This window comes from Hyperolius riggenbachi, chromosome 7 (assembly GCF_040937935.1).
Source record: "Hyperolius riggenbachi isolate aHypRig1 chromosome 7, aHypRig1.pri, whole genome shotgun sequence".
Lineage (NCBI taxonomy): Eukaryota > Metazoa > Chordata > Amphibia > Anura > Hyperoliidae > Hyperolius > Hyperolius riggenbachi.
In genome coordinates this window covers 24,305,123-24,324,649 of record NC_090652.1, presented here as the reverse complement: position 1 = coordinate 24,324,649, position 19,527 = coordinate 24,305,123, and the positions used below count along the sequence as shown (strand labels likewise).

The window sequence follows — 19,527 nt, the reverse complement described above, 5'->3', positions numbered from 1 at the left end:
TGTGGAAGCTCCACATATCAGCCAGCCATTCCGTCTCCCAGATAGACAACAGCGGCACAGGCCGCGTTGTCCTAGTGATGGAATAAACAGAGCTGTCAGTGCGCAAAGGAATGGATGTATATAAATCACAGCATAGTAGCATATTAATCACAACATAGCAGCATCAAATCAAGATCTGTAAACTGGAAAGAATATACACAGCTAACAGTCTACACATGAGGCTAATAGAATAATCTAATAGAATAATAGTCTTCGTGACGTCGGGTGCAGGACTGTCTATGAGTGCGCACAGGAATAGGAAGGAAGGTGTAGGTGAGTTCCTCATTTCTATTGGTTCAAATATATTTAGAACAGGTTTCCATCAGGTCCGCTCTTGCTGTAGGGGAATATGATTGGCTCCCTATGTGTCAGGAGCCGTGATTGGTAAATTTGAATTAGATGATGTACTATATACACTGCTTGTAACTGTTGGTTAATTGAGACTGTCATGGCTTGAAAAAGGAGCAATACCATCGCTCCGAAACGTCGCTCATTTGTACTCTGTACTATATGACGGTCTTCCAATAAATGTAAAAGAGCATTTTGATGGTGCCGGCTGAACTTTTTTGTCTTACAGAATGAAGTACAAAATGGCTACTACTTACAAAATGGCGCATCTACTATTCAAAGGCGCCTAATAATTGCATCACAAATACAAATACAAAATGACATCTCCCCTCAAGGGGGCGCATTTGTGTGGCAATACACCCTTTCCTTTCCCAACCATTGTGTTCCTGGAAAGTCAATACAGCTGGGTTGCTGGGCACTGTGCACATTGTTCTGGGCTGTGCACCTCCTCCATTGTTCTCCCATAGCTGGGAGCGCTTTGTGCATGCAGTACAGTCTTAACTGAGCAAATGAAGAACACTCCCAGCCATAGGAGCACATGCAAATCGGACACACAGACATTAGTGCCATCAGACCTTCAAAGATTGTGATTTGCCATGTGGGGGCAGAGGGTAGTGAGGGAAGTAAGAGGGGCCTAGTAGGTTTGTCCAGTATGGGGCCCAAGAATTTCTGATGGTGGCCCTGCAGTTGCACAAATCTGTTAGATGGATAGAGAGATACAGACAGACAGACAGACAGACAGACAGACAGACAGACAGACAGACAGACAGATAGATAGATAGATAGATAGATAGATAGATAGATAGATAGATAGATAGATAGATAGATATTGATACTGATATATGCACAAATATAAAGCAATCTGGACAAACATTGTGGTACCCTTACACAGGACCAGTTGTAGTGACAATTGGGCCTCAGGGCAAAACTAACCTTGGGGCCCCCCATTTACGGCATTAGGGTATGGGCCCCTGTATTTCTGGCAAATCTGGAAGCTAGCTCTTTTTATGATAAACTCCGCTGTGACATGACTTCATGTTTTCGAAAAGCAAGGTGACTCAAGTTGTATTGCTACAGAAAAAGTGACACCACTTACAAATGTAGCACTTGCAGGTTCTTTTAGATTCCTCCAAAATCAGAGACAAGTAACAAGGTTAACAAGTTTATTGATACAGAATATGACATACAATACCAAGTTATTGGAAAGAAGACAGAGAATAACAGCCTAACATAACATAAGTATCAGAATTATAAACACATCACATCACCTTGTGTTTCCTAGGTGTCCCGCTCAAGGTTGCAGTAACTTCTATCTGTCCTAGAGAGCAACTCTTCCCTCACGATAGTTTAGAAGTTCCTCAGACGGGAAATACAGTCAGTCTTTAACCAGGTGGCCAGCCCAGTTACGAGTTGAGAGGAGTCCCGATTGTCTGGAAATAGCAGCTGGGCTTTATAGCTCCTCATCCCATAGACCAACATGGGACTCCATGTTAGCCTATGGAGTATGATAGAACACCCCCTTTTTGACAATCAGCAACTTCTGAATCAAGCAACAATAGCTGGCATTCCACCCATTAGGCCATGTTTCGGTCAGCATACTTCTGATAGATTTATGGCCCCCTTTCATATTTCCATCCGCCCATCTGCACAATTAGATATTCATTCCAGAATACAAGTACTAGATTTACGACCTATTAATAAGATCATAGTCATGCATTATAGCCTAAAAAATATCCTAATGTCCTCTAACTTCATACACTAAGAGGCCATTAGTTCATTAGTGAAGAGTCTTAAATCCTGGGTCAGATTAGTACATTCTGTATATGCAAGCACTCCCTATAATAGTGCTTTTTAAGTAACATATGACTCATCGACCCATCTGTGTTAGTTTCCTAATAAACAAGTATTAAAGAAGTCCACCCGACTCAAATGAACCAATATACAGATCTGAATGAAAAGATTCACATTCAAGATGGCTCACTATAGCAATATCAGTACAATATGGTGCATAAAAGCTATAGCACTACACAAGTCTGTGCCGTGCTGTATCCGGGATGGAGGCCTGAGGCAATGTGCAGCTTCAGGAAAGCCATGGATGGAGCATGTGCCTCATGGAAACACAGGTGATAGCTTTACACAAACATTGTACGTAGTTTACTTAGGCTCACACAGGCATAGCTTGTCATGCTGAAGTTATCTCAGCAAACACCAACAATCCATACTTCAAGATTTGGGACAAAGGTGCAGAGTTCCTGGAAAAATTTGAAAAATGCAACAAAAAGCAGATGGTGCCATCCTCGCAGTCCATCTGCTTTGTGAGATGCCGGAACTGAAAATAAGGACTCGCAGGCCTTATTCAATTAACTTCTTCTCTTAGGTTTTCTCCTAGAATTATTTTTTTTTTGTGGTAAAAAATGAATGGTGAGTTACTGTTATCAATTATTTTATAATCTTTAAAGTAGGGATGTCAGAAATGATTTTTTTTTTATTTCCAATGGAATTCTGCTTTCCAAGATGTGTCTTTCAGATTTCCACAGAATTCCTCAAAAATCGTAATTTCCAATTACTGATTTCCACAGAATGTTGTGTTTTTTTGTGCTATTTTTTTCAATAAAGTTAGTTTAATGTAAAAGCAAAAAATATATACATATAATATTTTTTTTTAGCATCCGCTAATTTTGGTGGTGGTACACCATTATGCTGAATCCGCGTTTCCATTAGAGATGTAGCGAACGGTTCGCCGGCGAACGGTTCTAGGCGAACTTTGGGGGTTCGCGTTCGCCTGCACCAGGCGAAATTTTGCGGAAGTTCGATTCGCCCCATAATGCACTATGAGGGTCAACTTTGACCCTCTGCATCACAGTCAGCAGGCACATTGTAGCCATTCAGGCTACACTAAGCCCTGGAGCCCCCCCCCCCCCCCCCTTATATAAGGCAGGCTCGCTGGCCATGACACTCACTCGTGTGCCTGCTAGAGACAGACTAGGGACAGCTGCTGCAGACTTGTTCTCCTAGGGAAAGATTAGTTAGGCTCTTGGCTTGCTCCTGGATGATTGTTATTGCTAAAATAGCACCCCTCAGCTCTCTTTTGAGAGATAATGTTTTCCTGATGTGTTTTTTTTGTGTGTGTTGCTCACTGACATTATACAGCCCTATCTGTTGCAGCTGGACCTTGATAATTGTTATTACTGAGCCAGCCAGGCCCTGCCTAACTATCTATACTGGGACCTCTACCTATGCCTACCTAACTACTGGGGCACCTACTTACCTATACGGGGACACCTACCTACCTACCTATACTAGGGGACCTACCTATGCCCACCTACCTATACTGGGATTCCTACCTATGTCTAGCTAACTACTGAGGCACCTACCTATGCCTACCTACCTATACTGGGACTCCTACCTATGCCTAGCTAACTACTGGGACGCCTACCTATGCCTACCTACCTATACTGGGTCTCCTACATATGCCTAGCTAACTACTGAGGCACCTACCTATGCCTACCTACCTATACTGGGACTCCTACCTATGCCTACCTACCTATACTGGGTCTCCTACCTATGCCTAGCTAACTAATGGGACTCCTACCTATGCCTACCTACCTATATTGGGTCTCCTAGCTATGCCTAGCTAACTACTGAGGCACCTACCTATGCCCACCTACCTATACTGGGACTCCTACCTATGCCTACCTACCTATACTGGGTCTCCTACCTATGCCTAGCTAACTAATGGGACTCCTACCTATGCCTACCTACCTATACTGGGTCTCCTACCTATGCCTAGCTAACTACTGAGGCACCTACCTATGCCTACCTACCTATACTGGGACTCCTACCTATGCCTACCTACATACAAGAAGATAATAAGGTTGTTGCTTCATTGTGGACAGACCAAATTCGATCAGCTGGACAGTCACTGTTGTTCTATCATTGAGCTACCACAGCCCGGCGACCATATGGGCTGGAAAACTGCCACGGCCTGCACTCTGGCCATGGTGCGCACCAGTCCAGCACGGCCGTCACTACGCAAACAGCTGTTTGCGGTGTGTTACACAGTGAGTTTGGTGTGTCAGTGTGAAGTAGAACTCTAATTACACTCCCTGATTGATGTATACACATGCAATATGTTTGAAAGCACTTTAGGCCTGCAATTTAGCATTCAATGTGATTTCTGCCCTTAAAACGCTGCTTTGCGTCAATTCCTGATTTTTTCCCCGGGGCTTTTGGTGTCTATCCCACTCATCCATGCCCCTCTCCAGATGTTAGACCCCTTGAAACATGTTTTCCATCACTTTTCTGGCCAGCATAATTTTTTCTATTTTTCAAAGTTCGCCTCCCCATTGAAGTCTATTGTGGTTCGCGAACTTTTACGCGAACCGAACCTTCCGCGGAAGTTCGCAAACGGGGTTTGCGAACCGAAAATCGGAGGTTCGCGACATCTCTAGTTTCCATTTGGCAATCGTGGAAAACTTCTGCATTCGCTAACTGGCCTAATACTTCCAAGTCTTCTTATGGCCTAAAAATTCTGTGGTTATCCGATTTCTTTAGTACAACACTGATTCTGGGATTCTCTGGTCCAATGCTTTCAAGTCTTGTGATTGGCCCAAAATGCCAGAATTCCAACTTCCTGTAACGATCGGTGAAGCACAGAGAGGTCTGATTACCGGTGACCTGCAGCGTCACGGGGAATACAGACGTATACCAGATTATATGTGATCTGCAGTATCACCGATAATCCAATATACTGGCTAACCTCTGTTCACCTGAGTAGAGTGTAGTGTTTGGTGTAACAGTAACACAAAAATGCCGAGGCCTGGGTGCAGCAAGGAGAACTGCACGGATTCCTTCCGCAGACCTGAGCTCTCCAAGACGGGAGGAGTCAGACTGACAGTAGGAAGGAAAGTCCGAGAGTGACACTCAGGAAGAAGTGTCACTAACAGGACTGGGAACCGCCTCCAATCGTGAGGTCGGTTCTCGAGGTCGGACAAGCCAGGTCGTACACACACGGACAGATAAAGTACAAATACAGTAGGCAAAGGCGGAGTCAAAGTACAGGCAGGGTTCGGCAACGGGGTATCAGATATATCGGGGTACAAAATCAGGAGGCAGAAACAGAGTCTAGGAACGAGCCGAGGTTCGGCAACAGAGTATCAGAAATATCGAGGTACAAGGTCAGAGTTCAGGCGGATAGTCGAGGCAGGCAAAAGTCATAACAAATAATCACAATCAAACTAGTACTTTAGCTATCAAAATCTATCTAAGTGTAGGATTACAGCTCCTGCTGGTCCCGGCACACTTGAGGATCTGACTACGGAGTGAACAGCCGGCAGTATATATGCACCTAAGCATCCCCTGCACCTCCCAGATTGCTGGACCAATGGGGAGCGGAGTAAAGAGTCAGCTGACCTGCCTGATCAGCTGACTCTCTCCCGGGTGTCATAAGGCCTGCTTGAGTGTGCGCGCGCGCGTCACTCTAAACTCTGTGGGACTACGGGTCCCAGCCACCGCAGCCCCGCTCAGCGGTGTCTCTGCTGCGGGGACATGTGCGCGAACCGCCGCGTCCAACGCGGCGGTTTCGCCGCGTTGCCCCACCTGCTGCATGGAGGCAGCCGCCTCATGATGTGAAGAGGCGGCTGCCTCTCCGTGTGATGCGGAAAGAGCCGCCCGCCGCTGGCTCATGGCGGCGGCTCTTCCGCGATTCCTCACAGTACCCCCCCCCCCCCGAGGAGTGGACTCCGGACAGCTCCTTCTAGGCTTCTCTGGATGTGAAGCGTGAAATTCCCTTACTAACTCATCCGCATGCATGCGGTTCCCAGGTACCCATTGCCTCTCCTCAATGCCGTACCCCTTCCAATGTACGAGATACTGTACCGAGTTCTGTACAGTACGTGAGTCTATGATCTTCTCCACCTCATACTCGGGTTGGGCATTGACTAACACCGGAGGAGGAGGAGTGGGACCCACCTGGGCTGCGGGTTTGAGAAGTGATACGTGGAAAGACCTCACTCCACGCATGCTGGCGGGAAGATCCACGGTATACGTGACATCGTTGATCTTCCTAGTAACTGGGAATGGACCCACGAACCTGGGACCAAGTTTGTCAGAGGGTTGTTTCAGGGTCAGGTGACGAGATGACACCCAAACCAAATCTCCTGGTTGAAATCTCCACTCTACCGAGCGTCTCTTATCAGCCTGACCTTTCTGACTCTGAAATGCTTTAACGAGATTATTCTTAATGGTCCACCACCTGTCTCTAAATGACCTTTGCCAGGCCTCCAAAGCTGGGAACGGAGTGGATGCAACTGGCAAAGGAGAGAATTTAGGCAATTTACCTGTCACAATCTGAAATGGACAGAAACCTGAGGAAGAGCTCTTCAAGTTATTGTGGGCAAACTCTGCATAAGGAATATATTTAACCCAATCGCTCTGTGTCTCGGCAACATAGCACCTCAAAAATTGCTCTAAGGATTGGTTGACCCTCTCCGTCTGGCCGTTTGTCTGCGGGTGGTACCCCGAGGAAAATGACAATTTCATGCCCATTAGGTGACAAAATGCCTTCCAAAACTTCGAAACAAACTGGACTCCCCGATCGGATACTATGTTTTCTGGAATGCCATGCAGTCTGAAAACATGGATGATAAATAAATCGGCCAGTTCCTGGGCCGAGGGGAGTCCTTTCAGAGGCACGAAGTGGGCCATCTTACTAAAACGGTCAACCACCACCCAAATAACTGACATGCCCTCAGATCTCGGAAGCTCTCCCACAAAGTCCATGGACAAATGGGTCCATGGCTCACTCGGGGTGGGCAAAGGCTGTAAAGTACCTACAGGTGCCAGGCGGGAGGGCTTGCTTTTTGCGCACACCGCACATTCCCTGACAAACTCCTTACAGTCGGCGGCCAGCGAAGGCCACCATACACATCTGGCCACGAGATCTTGCGTTCTAGACGCTCCCGGATGTCCCCCATTCTTATGGGAATGAACCATCTCCAAGATCTGAAAACGGAGTGGTAACGGAACAAATAACACCCCGTCTGGTTTCCCTTCTGGGATATCCTGCTGAAAAGGACTCAAAGTCTCTTTCCAGTCCTCCCAAGTCTCGGTGGCGGCTAACACCATACTTCGTGGGACAATGGTCTCGGAAACAGAGGGCTGTGCTGTCTCCGGCTCAAAACACCTAGAAAGTGCGTCCGCCTTGGTATTCTTACTACCTGGCGTGTATGTGATCAAAAATGTAAATCTCAAAAAAAATAGCGACCACCGAGCCTGTCTCGGGCTTAACCTTTTAGCCCCCTCGATGTATTCTAGGTTTTTGTGGTCGGTAAAAACCGTGATCGTGTGCTCGGCTCCCTCTAGCCAATGACGCCATTCTTCAAAGGCCAATTTGATGGCTAGGAGCTCCCTGTTGCCTATGTCGTAGTTTCTCTCTGCCGGAGAGAACCTTCGAGAAAAATAGGCACACGGGTGTAGTCTACCCTGAAGACCAGAACGCTGGGACAGCACAGCCCCCACCCCGATCTCCGAGGCGTCTACCTCAACAATAAACGGAAAGGAAGTGTCCACATGTCTGAGTATGGGGGCTGAGCAGAACAACCCCTTTAACTTAGAAAAAGCCTGTAAGGCCTCGGGAGACCAATGAGTGGTGTCTGCCCCTTTTTTAGTAAGGCTAGTGAGAGGGGCGACAACTGTGGAGTACCCCTTTATAAACCTTCTATAATAATTCGCAAACCCCAAGAACCGTTGCAAAGATTTTAACCCCACCGGCTGTGGCCATTCTAGGACCGCGGAAACCTTGGCAGGGTCCATAGACAGACCTGAGGTGGAGATTATATACCCCAAAAAAGCCACCGACGTGACCTCAAAAATACATTTCTCGAGTTTGGCGTATAACCGATTCTGCCTCAGTTTGTCTAACACCATCCTGACATGGGTTCTGTGTTCCGGGAGGTTGTTAGAAAAAATGAGAATGTCGTCAAGATAGACTAGGACGAACTTTCCCAAGACCTCCCGAAAAACCTCATTGATGAGTTCCTGGAAGACGGCCGGGGCATTGCACAAGCCGAAAGGCATCACCCTATACTCGTAGTGCCCATCAGGGGTATTGAAGGCCGTCTTCCATTCATCGCCCCTCCTTATACGCACCAGGTTGTATGCCCCCCGTAAATCCAATTTTGAAAATATCCTAGCCTCAGTGACTTGTGTGAATAAATCGTCTATAAGTGGTAGCGGGTAACGATTCTTCACCGTGATTTTATTGAGGCCACGATAATCAATGCAAGGCCGTAAACCCCCGTCTTTCTTTTTAACAAAAAAGAAGCCTGCCCCAGCGGGTGACCGGGATGGCCTAATAAAGCCCTTTGCTAAGTTCTCACGGATGTACTCCTGCATGGCAAGTTTCTCGGGACCAGATAAATTATATAAATGGCCTCGAGGAGGCATACAACCAGAACGAAGGTCAATGGGACAGTCAAATGGGCGATGCGGGGGTAATTTATCCGCGGCCTTGGGACAAAACACATCGGCATAATCCGAATACTGTTCCGGTATACCCTCCACCTGTACCTTAGTTAAACCCAATGTTAGTCTCCCCAAACACTGCTGGAAACAATGAGGTGACCAGGCTGTCAACTGTCCTGTGGCCCAGTCTATCTGCGGGGAGTGGACTTGCAACCAAGGCATGCCTAGGATTATAGTGGAGGTGGACATGTGTAAAACAAAAAATTGTAACTGCTCCTCGTGCAATACCCCTATGGTGAGCTTCACAACCGGAGTCTGTGACAGAGGACAATTCCGCTGCAAAGGGGAATCGTCAACAGCCGTAACCTGAATGGGGGGTCTCACGGGAGTGAGTAGTAGACCCAACTCCTGAGCAAACTCAAAATTCATAAAGTTAGCCGCTGAGCCGGAGTCAATGAAAGCTTCAGTGGCAACAGACCTATCATCCCATGTGACAGTACAAGGGAGAAGCAATTTTTTCTCTTTAAGGGGTGAAGTTTGTGTGCCTAGGGTGTCACCCCCCACTACTCCTAGGCAGACCCGTTTCCCGCCCTGTTGGGGCAATTTCGCACCCTATGCCCTGCCTCTGCACAGTATAGGCACAGTTGTTCCGTCATTCTCCTCCTCCGCTCCACCTGGGTCAGTTTTGATCGACCAATTTGCATTGGCTCTGGTGGAGGCAAGGCCGGAGAGGATGAGACAGACGGAGTTGCGGTTACTGGGGATGCTACAGCTGGTACAGCGTACGAAGTCACCCTGACCCGGTGACTACTCCTAGCCTGCCTCTGATGGCGTAGCCTGCGATCTACGCGAATGGCTGATGAAATGGCCTCGTCAACTGTCTTGGGCTCGGGTACGGTCAACATAAGATCGGAAACCTCTTCCGACAACCCAGACAAGAAATAGTCCATGAGGGCAAAATTATCAAATCTCGAGGTGACTGACCACCTACGGAACTCTGCCGCATAATCCTCGACTGACCCTCTGCCTTGCCGTAAGAGTTTGATCTTCCGCTCTGAGGATGCCGCAAGATCAGGGTCGTCGTAGATTATAGCCATGGCCTTAAAAAATTCCTCTACTGAGGTCAAGGCAGTATCGGTAGCGGGCAGGTTGTATGCCCAAGACTGGGAATCTCCAGTCAATAAAGTTTTAATGAAAATGACCCGTTGGGTCTCAGTCCCCGAGGATCGGGGTCTTAACTCGAAATATGACAACACTCTACTCCTGAAATTCCGGAAGTCAGACTTGTGGCCGGAAAACTTATCAGGGACAGGCATACGTATGTCCTCACTGTGAGGGGATCGCACTGAATCAACTGATGTCTGGAGGGTTCTCACAGAGCCTGTTAAGGCATCAATTAAGGCTTTGTGCTGGCCTAGTGACTGATGAATGCTATCCACCGAAGTGGCAAGCACAGTCAGAGGATCAGTGCGTTCCATCGGTATTTTGGTCTGGCGTTCTGTAACGATCGGTGAAGCACAGAGAGGTCTGATTACCGGTGACCTGCAGCGTCACGGGGAATACAGACGTATACCAGATTATATGTAGAGTTGGGCCGAACGGTTCGCCGGCGAACGTGGTTCGCGCGAACTTAGGTGGTTCGCGTGCGGGTGTCGCACGCGAACGTTTTGCGGCAAAAGTTCGCATAAAATCGGTTCGCCCCATAATGCACCTGAGGGTCAACTTTGACCCTCTACATCACAGTCAGCAGGCCCAGTGTAGCCAATTAGGCTACACTAGCCCCTGGAGCCCCACCCCCCCTTATATAAGGCAGGCAGCGGCGGCCGTTATGGCCACTCGTGTGCCTGCATTAGTGAGAGTAGGGCGAGCTGCTGCAGTCTCTCATAGGGAAAGATTAGTTAGGCTTAACTTCTTCCTGGCTGCATACCTGTTCTGTTCAGTGAGCCCTCAGCCCACTGCATACCTGTTCAGTGATCCTGCCACTGCATACCTGTTCAGTGATCCTGCCACTGCATACCTGTTCAGTGATCCTGCCACTGCATACCTGTTCAGTGATCCTGCCACTGCATACCTGTTCATTGATCCTGCCACTGCATACCTGTTCATTGATCCTGCCACTGCATACCTGTTCAGTGATCCTGCCACTGCATACCTGTTCATTGATCCTGCCACTGCATACCTGTTCATTGATCCTGCCACTGCATACCTGTTCAGTGATCCTGCCACTGCATACCTGTTCATTGATCCTGCCACTGCATACCTGTTCATTGATCCTGCCACTGCATACCTGTTCAGTGATCCTGCCACTGCATACCTGTTCATTGATCCTGCCACTGCATACCTGTTCAGTGATCCTGCCACTGCATACCTGTTCATTGATCCTGCCACTGCATACCTGTTCAGTGAACCCGCCACTGCATACCTGTTCTGTTCAGTGAACAGTTTGGTGTGTCAGTGTGAAGCAGTACCTTAATTACACTACCTGATTGATGTATACACATGCAAGATGTTTTAAAGCACTTTAGGCCTGTCATTTAGCATTCAATGTGATTTCTGCCCTTAAAACGCTGCTTTGCGTCAAATCCAGATTTTTCCCGGGGACTTTTGGCATCTATCCCACTCCGCCATGCCCCCCTCCAGGTGTTAGACCCCTTGAAACATCTTTTCCATCACTTTTGTGGCCAGCATAATTTTTTTTTTTTTCAAAGTTCGCATCCCCATTGAAGTCTATTGCGGTTCGCGAACTTTAACGCGAACCGAACCTTCCGCGAAAGTTCGCGAACCCGGTTCGCGAACCTAAAATCGGAGGTTCGGCCCAACTCTAATTATATGTGATCTGCAGTATCACCGATAATCCAATATACTGGCTAACCTCTGTTCACCTGAGTAGAGTGTAGTGTTTGGTGTAACAGTAACACAAAAATGCCGAGGCCTGGGTGCAGCAAGGAGAACTGCACGGATTCCTTCCGCAGACCTGAGCTCTCCAAGACGGGAGGAGTCAGACTGACAGTAGGAAGGAAAGTCCGAGAGTGACACTCAGGAAGAAGTGTCACTAACAGGACTGGGAACCGCCTCCAATCGTGAGGTCGGTTCTCGAGGTCGGACAAGCCAGGTCGTACACACACGGACAGATAAAGTACAAATACAGTAGGCAAAGGCGGAGTCAAAGTACAGGCAGGGTTCGGCAACGGGGTATCAGATATATCGGGGTACAAAATCAGGAGGCAGAAACAGAGTCTAGGAACGAGCCGAGGTTCGGCAACAGAGTATCAGAAATATCGAGGTACAAGGTCAGAGTTCAGGCGGATAGTCGAGGCAGGCAAAAGTCATAACAAATAATCACAATCAAACTAGTACTTTAGCTATCAAAATCTATCTAAGTGTAGGATTACAGCTCCTGCTGGTCCCGGCACACTTGAGGATCTGACTACGGATCTGGGTGCTCCCACATGTGTGATCGCAACGCCAGACGAAGCAAGAGTGAACAGCCGGCAGTATATATGCACCTAAGCATCCCCTGCACCTCCCAGATTGCTGGACCAATGGGGAGCGGAGTAAAGAGTCAGCTGACCTGCCTGATCAGCTGACTCTCTCCCGGGTGTCATAAGGCCTGCTTGAGTGTGCGCGCGCGCGTCACTCTAAACTCTGTGGGACTACGGGTCCCAGCCACCGCAGCCCCGCTCAGCGGTGTCTCTGCTGCGGGGACATGTGCGCGAACCGCCGCGTCCAACGCGGCGGTTTCGCCGCGTTGCCCCACCTGCTGCATGGAGGCAGCCGCCTCATGATGTGAAGAGGCGGCTGCCTCTCCGTGTGATGCGGAAAGAGCCGCCCGCCGCTGGCTCATGGCGGCGGCTCTTCCGCGATTCCTCACACTTCCACATATCAATTTGTAAATGGAAACTTGGATGACTGAATTCCATGAAATTCAGAAACTCATACCTACTTAAAAGAAAATCCATCTGAAATTGAATAAACAAAAAAAAAGATACCTTGGTAAAAGGTTCTCCTGCCCCCCTCCACCTTGCTGTTCGAGTGCTGGGACCCCGAAAGCTCATGCCCTTGCTCCGGTAAAAGAATAAGCACGGCCTCACTGTGCAGGTGCAGATGGCTTACACCTGTACAGTAGCTTGGAGCCGACATTCGGACTTAGCGGAATAAGCTAAGCCCGTTCGGCTCCACACCTGCACAGTGAGGGTGAGCTCCATCATTAAGACCTTGTCGATGGGTTTCAGGGGGTCTCAGTGCTGGAATGGCAAGGAAGAGGAGGAATTGGCCGCAATTTTACTAAATCTTTGTTAAACAACAAGTAACTTGTCTATATATCTTATCTAAAGTTCAGATAGTTTACACAGCAAATCTAGCTGTAAACAACTTCCACAGTTTATGTTTATTTATTCCTGTGATACAATGTGGGCAGCCATGTTCTGTTTGTCACAATACACACAAGCAAGTGATAGCATCTCCAGCCCTTAGCCTGGGAAAACTTCACTAACCTCTCCTCCTCCCTCCTCCCCTATGCCTCTGAATTATCTGGCTAGTAGCCTCCTCCTCCTCCTGCCCAGACTGAGCTCCCATAAGCCCTTCCTACAGTGCCAAGGGTCTCTGGAGAAGCTATGGGTGAGTCTTGTTTAGTTTATAGCGAATTAGAGTATTAAAAAAAGTATTTGGATTGAGGAATGCCCTATAAACTATACAAAAGGAACACCATTATGCAATGAGTAAAAGTTTATCTCGGATCCACTTTAAGCAAAAACTCACATCAAAATTAAGATTATAAATTTCAGCTGCCCATCACTAATAAATACATTATCATAATACATTATATAAGAGAGAACAGAGGCGCCAAAAGGATAAAATGGGTTTTAAAGGAGCTTAAAAGCCAAATCTTGGTAATTAGAGGAGGCAGTGGTGGACTTACCCCCTCCAAGCAGACACAACACGACTGTACATTCAGTCTATTTATTAACGAACTCCAGATAAAACAAAGCAACGCGTTTCACGGGTCAGCGCCCGCTTCCTCAGGCAATAGAAAAAGGAGTTACAGCATATAGCAAAACAAACAACACTCAGCGCCTCTGCAGCAGCGGCAGAGGCGCTGAGTGTCGTTTGTTTTGCTAGATGCTGTAACTCCTTTTTCTATTGCCTGAGGAAGCGGGCGCTGACCCGTAAAACGCATTGCTTTGTTTTATCTGGAGTTCGTTAATAAATAGACTGAATGTACAGTCGTGTTGTGTCTGCTTGGAGGGGGTAAGTCCACCACTGCCTCCTCTAATTACCAAGTTTTGGCTTTTAAGCTCCTTTAAAACCCATTTTATCCTTTTGGCGCCTCTGTTCTCTCTTATATAATATTGTATCCACCCTTGGTGGAGGGTTGCGACCCTTTCTACTATCTACAGAGAGCGACTTCTTATTCCTGAGTGGGGTCAGGATAATCTCCCCACCTGCCTTTACAGTGGTTGCCTATTGGTGACCCATGTTTGTGAGTATAACTATTACTCTTTGTCATTACCCCCTTTGTCAATACATACTACACTATTGGGGCTCTTGGTGTTCCTCTGTTTATCTCATTATCATAATAAAGATAATTAAACAAAAAATACATAAAAAATACTTAATATTTGACTTCTCATTTTTGAACTGTACTCATTGTTATAATTTATTTTGTAAACTTCTTTCTTCTTCTTTAATGTTCAGTTTTTTGAGTTCCTATGAACAATTATGTCCCTCTCATGGGAACTCAAGAGATAATTTTACTCAAACATTAATTGTTTTCTTAGGCTCACATGGGCATAATTTGTCAGGCTGAAGTTATCTCAGCAGACATGTATGATCCATACTTAAGGATTTCAAGATGTCATAAGAAAAAAGAAGCAGAAACGCTGACCCTGCAGTTGCCATCTTCTATGCAGGGAGAAGGAGGGGGGCGGCACAGCCACAGGCAACCAGGTATGAATAGTGTGAGTCTTCAGTGTGCTCAGGCAAAGCTTATATCTACAGGGAGTGCAGAATTATTAGCCAAGTTGTATTTTTGAGGAATAATTTTATTATTGAACAATCATGTTCTCAATGAACCCAAAAAAACTCATTAATATCAAAGCTGAATATTTTTGAAAGTAGTTTTTAGTTTGTTTTTAGTTTTAGCTATTTTAGGGGGATATCTGTGTGTGCAGGTGACTATTACTGTGCATAATTATTAGGCAATTTAACAAAAAAACAAATATATACCCATTTCAATTATTTATTTTTACCAGTGAAACCAATATAACATCTTAACATTCACAAATATACAATTCTGAAATTCAAAAACAAAACAAAAACAAATCAGTGACCAATATAGCCACCTTTCTTTGCAAGGACACTCAAACACCTGCCATCCATGGATTCTGTCAGTGTTTTGATCTGTTCATCATCAACATATTGCGTGCAGCAACCACAGCCTCCCAGACACTGTTCAGAGAGGTGTACTGTTTTCCCTCCTTGTAAATCTCACATTTTATGATGGACCACAGGTTCTCAATGGGGTTCAGATCAGGTGAACAAGGAGGCCATGTCATTAGTTTTTCTTCTTTTATACCCTTTCTTGCCACTTCTGTGGAGTACTGATGGAGCATTGTCCTGCATGAAAATCATGTTTTACTTGAAGGATGCAGACTTCTTCCTGTACCACTGCTTGAAGAAGGTGTCTTCCAGAAACTGGCAGTAGGACTGGGAGTTGAGCTTGACTCCATCCTCAACCCGAAAAGGCCCCACAAGCTCATCTTTGATGATACCAGCCCAAACCAGTACTCCACCTCCACCTTGCTGGCGTCTGAGTCGGACTGGAGCTCTCTGCCCTTTACCAATCCAGCCACGGGCCCATCCATCTGGCCCATCAAGACTCACTCTCATTTCATCAGTCTATAAAACCTTAGAAAAATCTTGAGATATTTCTTGGCCCAGTCTTGACGTTTCAGCTTGTGTGTCTTGTTCAGTGGTGGTCGTCTTTCAGCCTTTCTTACCTTGGTCATGTCTCTGAGTATTGCACACCTTGTGCTTTTGGGCACTCCAGTGATGTTGCAGCTTTGAAATATGGCCAAGCTGGTGGCAAGTGGCATCTTGGCAGCTCCACGCTTCATTTTTCGTAGTTCATGGGCAGTTATTTTGCGCCTTGGCTTTTTCACACGCTTCTTGCGACCCTGTTGACTATTTTGATTGAAACGCTGGATTGTTCGATGATCACGCTTCAGAAGCTTTGCAATTTTAAGAGTGCTGCATCCCTCTGCAAGATATCTCACTATTTTTGACTTTTTTGAACCTGTCAAGTCCTTCTTTTGACCCATTTTGCCAAAGGAAAGGAAGTTGCCTAATAATTATGCACACCTGATATAAGGTGTTGATGTCATTAGACCACACCCCTTCTCATTACAGAGCTGCACATCACCTAATATGCTTAATTGGTAGTAGGCTTTCGAGCCTATACAGCTTGGAGTAAGACAACATGCATAAAGAGGATGATGTGGTCAAAATACTAATTTGCCTAATAATTCTGCATTCCCTGTATATGCAGGGAGAAGGAGGAGAGCATTGGCACTGCTGTCATTCACTTTATTCAAAACTCCAGTATGATATACATTGTTAAAAACGTGCATTGATAAAAAATATTGTGACACACACCAAGATGACTGTGGATTGATGTGGTGGGTGCAGGGGGTGAGGAGCCTAACCCCCTCACCCACTGCATCAATCCACAGTCATTCTGGAATGTGTCACAATATTTTTTATATATGCATGTTTTTAACAATATATATCATACTGGGATTTTATATAAAGTGAATGACAGCAGTGTTGGCGCTCTCCTCCTTCTCCCTGCATATACTTAAGGATTTGTAACAAAGGTATAGATGATGCTGCTTTCTAAGATGTCAAAACTGAAAATAAGGACACACGGGCCCATATGCAATTCCCTTTTTTTCTCCTGAGTTTTCTCCTGAGAGACAAACACACAGAGAGAAAAGTACTGGGGTAGCAATACACAAAACACTGGGACCCACTGATCCCTATTCGCCCCTTGACATAATATTGGTAATATATTACCATAAAATATAACTTTAATTATCAATCATTAATAAAACCGGGCTAACAATGCCATCACCATACAACATATAGGGTGAGTGGGGGGGACAAAAAATCTATACAGGTAGTCCTCAGTTAATGAACAAGATAGGGACTGTCAGCTCGTTCTTAACCTGAATCCGTCCTTAAGTCGGGACTACCTGTTCTGCTGCTATTTTTAATGCAAAGTTGGCACAGTGAAAGGTAAATAGAGGACATCTCACCTGTTCCATGGCTCTAGAAGGTCCCAGCGTGCTGCCTGGAAGCGTCCACTGTCCTCCCGGCGGCTTCACATGCGTCGCATAATGACGCAATCAGGAGAAGCCCCCTAGTGGCGGCGCCTGCTAATGTGTCATTATGCAACGCATGTGAAGCCACCGGGAGGACAGTGGACGGAGCAAGAGGATGGCCCGTGCAGCTTCCCGGCAGCATGATAAGACCTTCTACAGCCATGGAACAGGTGAGATGTCCACTATTTACCTTCCGCTGCGCCAACCTAATTAAAAATGGCAGCAGAACAGGTAGTCCCAGGCGGCGTGACGTCATCGCAGCGGGTTGGCGGGCGTTCGTATCGGCGGGTCGTTCGTAAGTCGGGCGTTCGTAAACCGGGGACTACCTGTACAGTTATATGATCGTTTTGGAGTACTGTTATCAATATAATGTCCTAAATGGACAGTTTGGTAGGTACATATAAAATGGGCGTCTGAGTCCGGGTATAGCGGTCACCCAGAAATCCGTCTATTCATATATAGCAGCAGTTAGTAGATGAGTTGAAGAGAGATTTAGCCCACAATACTCCTACATATAATCTTGATCTGCTCTAAATCAGGTTTCAGTCCCTCAGCCAAACATTGCTAAGGGGCCGCTAACCCGACACATGTGGTTATAACCACTTTAGCACTGCACCTTTTTTATTTTATTGTCCTGACGAAGCTTAAATGTATTAATTAAGCGAAACATGTTGATTATGTGGGTGTGTTAGTGGCGGTGGGGGTGATTTTACTGCTCTACAGCTTTGTTTTTGTGGTTATAAAAATGTAATTTTCGAGTTTGAGAACATTGGTGACAATTCGCAAAAAAGAAAAATCAATTTTTTTTACTGCAAAAAAACTAACAAAAAAACAAATTGTCTATACAAAATTCATGAAAACACAAAAAAGGATTCATTTTTAATTTTTATTTTAAAATTCACGAAAAATGCAAAAAATCACACATTTATTCCAAAATGATTTTTGATTGTGTTTTTGCTTGAAAGTAGAATGCAACATTATTTTTGCAAACATTAATGCGAAAGGGTTATCAGTATTTTCGCTTATCACTGCTCTGGATAAACTCACCTAATAAAGAGAAGCATACTCAAGAAAGCAGGGAGAGCTGAGTGGCTTCTCTTTCTATTATCCTCTTAAGACAGTTGCGTGTTGTGTGGCTCTCGTGTGTGTTCCCCAGCCGGCTATGTGTACTTCTGGGGGGGTGTTTAAGACTGCCTTGTGTCATTGTTTTAAGGGGCATGGGGAATTTTCATACTATTGTTCAGGGGCCTACCTAGAAATCCCCGGGCCCCCCTGCAAAAAAAAATCAAGCCCCCCCCCCCCCCCTAGGGCCCGCTCAGGGATTTTTGTGGGGCAGGAGGGGTCGCAGCATAAGAGGAGAGCGTGGCCGCAGATCGGTGGGGAGGGGGGACATTGCCCCTTTCCCTCACCTTGGGCTCTCCACTCAGCGCTCCCCCTCCTGCAATCATTGGTGGTAGCGGGCAGGCAGCAGCGTTAGGCAGGCTAAACACATTACCTCCTTCTCGCCGGAGGTCTTCCGATCTCTAAGAGCTTCATGCAACTTCCTGTGTAAACAGAAAGTTGCTCTTAGAGTTCGGAAGACCTCTGGCGAGAAGGAGGTATGTGTTCAGCCTGCCTGCCGCTGCTGCCTGCCCGCTGCCACCAATGATTGCAGGAGGGGGAGCGCTGAGAGGAGAGCCCAAGGTGAGGGAGGGGGGGAATGTCCCCCCTCCCCACCGATCTTTGGCCATGCTCTCCTCTTATGCTGCGACCCCTCCTGCTCCACAAAAGTCCCTGAGCTGGCCCTAGGGGGGCCTCGGGCCCCCCCCCCCCACGGCGGCAGGGGTCATATCCCCTATTGTTACGCCAGTGCTATTGTTACCCAATAGTTGTTGTAAAAAGTTGTGTACTGTGTACTGTGTAGAACAATTTCTGGGGGGTGGTTCCTTAGAGCCACCAGACACACCTGTACAGGCCGATTATAGACAGGCTGCAAATAATCCGGTGCATAAATGTGTAATTAACGCTCCTGGTTTTTAATGAATTCTGCCAGGAGGCAGCACAGCAGTTTTTTTTTAAAAACATGTAGCGAGCCCAAGGCTCGCTACATGATAGCCGCTGCTCAGCGGCATCCCCCCGCCCACTTCGACCGCCTTCGGCGATCTCCGATCAGGAAATCCCGTTCAAAGAACGGGATTTCCTGGAGGGCTTCCCACGTCCCCATGGCGACAGGGCGGGATGACGTCACCGACGTCAGCGACGTCGTGACGTCATTGGGAGTCCCGATCCACCCCTCAGCACTGCCTGACCCCCCCCC

General features: G+C 46.8%; 1 protein-coding gene across 1 annotated transcript in view; it reads left to right on the top strand.

Annotated features, from left to right (window-relative positions):
• Positions 1-19,527, top strand: part of LOC137524164 (indolethylamine N-methyltransferase-like) — a 543,463-nt gene that overhangs the window by 523,090 nt on the left and 846 nt on the right. The gene's annotated exons all lie outside the window — the stretch shown is intronic.